Source organism: Phoca vitulina, unplaced genomic scaffold (assembly GCF_004348235.1).
Source record: "Phoca vitulina isolate PV1807 unplaced genomic scaffold, GSC_HSeal_1.0 scaffold13, whole genome shotgun sequence".
In the NCBI taxonomy this organism is placed as follows: domain Eukaryota; kingdom Metazoa; phylum Chordata; class Mammalia; order Carnivora; family Phocidae; genus Phoca; species Phoca vitulina.
In genome coordinates, this window is record NW_022589716.1 from 33,870,242 (window position 1) to 33,875,149 (window position 4,908).

A 4,908-nucleotide genomic window follows, 5' to 3' on the forward strand; every position below is an offset into this window, starting at 1 on the left:
TTAATTTTAATGTAATACAATTCACCAACATTTTCTTTTTGGTTAGTGCTTTTTGGGTCCTTATTTAAAAATGGTGCCCTTCTGTGAGGTCATGCAGATAGTCATCTAAATTATCTCCTAAAATCTTTATTGTTTTACCTTCCATATTTATATTAGCAATCTACTATAACTGTTTTGTGTGTGTGTGTGTGTATGGTATGGGATAGAGGTTAAGAGTTTTTTTCTCCCACATTGTATCCAGGTATCCTAGCACTACTATTGAAAATACTATCTTTCCCCATTACTCTGCAGAGTAATTAGAAGATAATTCAGATCACTATCTTCATGACTTCATAGAAGAGGACTACCATGGAGTGAGAGAGGAAATTTTAAAAATATATAACTGATGGGCACCTGGGTGGCTCAATTAAGAGTCTGACCCTTGATTTTGGCTCAGTCATGACCTTAGGGTCATGAGACTGAGTCCCACATTGGGCTCTGTGCTCAAAGGGGAATCTGCTTGAGATTCTCTTTCTCCCTCTGCCCCCCCCAATGCTCTCTCTCAAATAAATAAATCTTTTAAAAATATATATACAACTTAAAAAGGAATAATATACAAAATAATGAGTCTCAGTCATACAACAATCTACAACCCAATTTAAAAGCTGTGCAAGATACTTGAAGAGGAAATTGACAAAAGAGGATATCTAGATGACCTTGAATATATGAAATGCTACTCAGTCTCATTAATAATAAAAAACCACAGTGAGCTACTACTACACAATTTATCAGAGTGGCTAAAATTAAAAAGAATACCAATTGGTGTGTAGCAAGAGAAATGCTTACATAGTGCTGGTACAGGTATAAAATTTGTGCTGCCACTCTGGAAACAGTTTGGTGATATCTACCAAAGTATATCATATGCATGAGCATATGCATATCTATAGACCCAGAAATTCTATTTGTAAACATATACTCACAGAAATTCATGAATGTAACAAGTGACAGAGACAAGGATATTCATGGCAGCATATTTTTGTAAGTCTTTAACTGTAAACAGTTCATTAACAGTAGAATAGACAAATATATGGTGATATAGGTCTACAATGAATATATAGCCAAAAAAAAAAAAAAAATGAACAAACTAGTTTCAGGACTAAAAGCTAGATGAATCTCATAGATATGTTCAAATGAAGCCAGACAAAAATATTATATACAATATGATTCCATTTATATAAAGTTCAAAAACAGGTAGACCTAATCTACACTGTTTAGTTGATGCAATCTTACATGGTAAAACTATTAAGATAATTACAATAAATGTCAGGAAAGTGATTACGTTGGGGAGAGCAAGAAGGGGAAAGCAAAGGGCTTCTTGAATAGTGACAATGTTCCATTTCTTTCTTTTTTTAAAGTTTCACAAATGTACTTTATTTCTTCAATCATGCTGTGTTTTAATGGGTACACAGTGCTTTTACTTGGCATCAAGTATGAGTAGGTTTTGAAACAATTCAGTTTTATACCAGCTGGGATAGTTACTGATTTCTCCATTCCTTTGGGGTGATTCTGCCAACAGGGACAGGTTCCATTCTGTTTCAATTTGTGTTGCTGTATATGCCCACACAGTAACACAGAAATGGCTCGACTAGATTATACAGTATTATCATATTTGTCAGAGAAATCAGGTGTCTGTTTCTGGTGGCTCTGCCTTGCCATTGTTTGCTGAATGCTTCGAACTCAGAGACAACTTAGAGCATTTTTGGCCATGGGAAACATTATGAAGCTGAAGACAGAACACTGGCAACTGCAGCTGTTGGTTTGCTACAATTTGTGCCAAGTCCCCTTGCAAAGAAGCAATGACTCATTTCTTGATGTAGGTAGAAGATACATGAGTTTTTCCTTTATAATAATTTATTAATCTTAATTATTTTTATGTATTTTCAATATATATGTTATATAGCACAGTTAAGTACATTTAAAAATGTTACCAGATGTCAACTGATCTGTGCACCCTAATGCTACAGGTGCATACCCTGTAGCACCCCAGGGAGGTCTCTGGAGTCAGAAGCCTGGGTTTAAAGTCCAGGTCTTTGCTAAGAGATGTGTGGACATAGGTAAATAATTTAACTTTTTTTTTTTTAAAGCCCCCAACATGGGGCTCAAACTCATGACCCTGAGACTAAGACCTGAGCCAAGATCAAGAGTCAGATGCTTAACCAATTGAGCCACCAGGCACCCTGAATTTAATATTTTTAACTCTTCATTTCTTAATGTATTCACAGGATGAAATTAAATAAGTGATGCAAAACACTTAGCAACTGCTTGGTACATCAGGTAAGTTCAATTTTTAGTTATTCACCTAGAAAAATGTTCCCAGTGTGAGCCAAATTCATACCTTGGCAGGACTGGTTTTATTTCACACCATTCTCTGACCAGCCCTTGCCTCTTTAATATTGCTGTCTAACATGGTTAGTGATAGAAATGGAGATAATCACAGTTACATCACATGAAAGTTGTGGGTGCTTTACAGTTTTGCAGTCACCGCCCAACAGATGGGCCCCTAGATCACTTGGCTCTGATAGCCAATAGGGCTTGCATCCCTGAGTCCCACAGTATTATGAGAAACAAAGAAAAACACATTAATAGGCACAGGAGCACCCCTCTGTTGCTATAAACACAGGCCCATCACAGAGGGGCAGACAAAAAGTACCTCTCTGAGTATCTTCCTTAACTACATACTTTTCCCACTGCTGCCTGAGGATCCAGCTTCCAACCAGTGTACGTTTAAGTTCTGAATGTGATCCTCCCCTTTGAGACAAAGACAGATTTCGGCATACCCTCAAATACTAGGAGTCACTAAAAACAAAAAGAGTGGCTTGGAAAATCACAAAGGTTTGAGAGACAACCAAGAACTCAGGCTGGGCTGATAGATAAGGATCATATCCTAGATGAGAATACTCCATCAAGACTGGGAGAAGTGACTGTTCTATCTAATGCATAGAAATCAACCCAGAGAAGTCAAGAAAAAAGAAGAAACAGAAAAATTTGTCCCCCAAAAAGGAACAAGAGAAAACTCCAGAAACAAACCTTAATGAAATGGAAATAAGTGATTTGCCTGATAAAGAGTTCAAAACAATGGCCATAAAGATGCTTACCGAGATCAGAACAATATATGAACAGTGAGAATTTCAACAGAGAGGTAAAAAATATAATAAAGTACTAAACAAAAATCATAGAAATGAATAATACAATAACTGAGCTAAAAAAAATTCAGTAGAGGGGTTCAACATTAGACTACATCAAGTAGAAGAAAGGCTCAATGAACTACAAAACATGGCAGTAGAATTCATCCAATCAGATAAGCACAAAGAATAAGAATAGACAAGAGAGAAGATAGCTTAAGGGACTATGGGACACCATAAAGCTGACTGACATTTGCATTATAGGGGTCTCGGAAAGAGAACAGAGAGGGAAAGGGGAAGAAAGCATACTCAAAGAAATAATGGCTGAAAACTTCCTTAACCTTGAGAAAGACATTCAAATCCACGAATCCTTGAGGGTTGCAAATAAGATGAGTCCAAAGGGACCCACACTGAAACATAGTGTAATTAATTTGTCAAAAGTTATGGCCAAGGACAAAATCTTAAAAGTAGTAATAAAAAAAAAAAATTTGTTATATACAGAGAAATCCCTCTAAGGCTTAGTCAATTTTTCAGCAGAAACATTGCAGGCCAGAGGGAATAGCATGAGTACTTGGAAGTAGAACAACAGGGCTGGAAGAAAAATACTGACAACCAAGAACCTTCTACCAAATAAAGTTGTCCTTTAGATTTGAAGGAGAGACAAAGAGTTTTCTAAACAAACAAACAAACCTAAAGGGGTTCATTGGACTGGCATTATGGACTGGCAATGGATTGGCATTACAAGAAATGTTAAAGGTAATTCTTTAGTTTGAAATAAAAGGGTATTAATAAGTAAGAGGAAAACAAATAGAAGTATAAATCTCCATTGGTCTATGTGTCTGTTTTTGTACCAATACCATGCTGTCTTGGTGATCACAGCTTTGTAATATAGCTTGAAGTCAGGCAATGTGATGCCCCAGCTTTGTTTTTCTTTTTCATCCTTCCCTTGGTGATTCAGGGTCTTTTCTGGTTCCATACAAATTTTAGGATTTTTTGTTCCAGCTCTTTGAAAAATGCCAATGGTATTTTAATAGGAATGGCATTGAAAGTGTAAATTGCTCTGGGAAGGATAGGCATTTTAACAATGTTTACTCTTCCAATCCATGAGCATGGAATATTTTTCCATCTTTTTGTGTCTTCCTCAATTTCTTTCATAAGTGTTTTGTAGTTTCTAGAGTATAGATCCTTTACCTCTTTGGTTAGGTTTATTCCTAGGTATCTTATGGTTTTGGGTGCTATTGTAAATGGAATCGATTCCTTAATTTCTTTTTCTACAGTTACATTGTTAGAGTATAGAAATGCAACTGATTTCTGTGCATTGATTTTGTATCCTGCCGTGTTGCTAAAATGCTGTATGAGTTCTAGTAATTTGGGGGTGGAGTCTTTCGGGTTTTCCACATAAAGTATCATGTCATCTGCAAAGAGGGAGAGTTTGACTTCCTCTTTGCCAATTTGGATGCCTTTTCTTTCTTTTTGTTGTCTGATTGCTGAGGCTAGGACTTCTAGAACTGTGTTGAACAATAGTGGTGAGAGTGGGCATCCCTGTTGTGTTCCTGATCTTAAGGGAAAAGATTTCAGCTTTCCCCCATTAATAATGATATTCACTGTGGGCTTTTCATAGATGGTGTTTATGATATTGAGGAATGTTCCCTCTATCCCTATACTCTGAAGAGTTTTAATCAGGAATGGATGTTGTATTTTGTCAAATGCTTTTTCTGCATCAGTTGAGAGGATCATATGGTTCTTG

The 4,908-nt window shown here is 36.4% G+C and overlaps 1 pseudogene; it reads right to left on the bottom strand.

The window, feature by feature from the left end:
- Positions 1–1,514: 1,514 nt before the first annotated feature.
- LOC116637061 lies at positions 1,515–1,755 on the bottom strand (annotated as a pseudogene).
- Between the last annotated feature and the right edge of the window lie 3,153 nt (positions 1,756–4,908).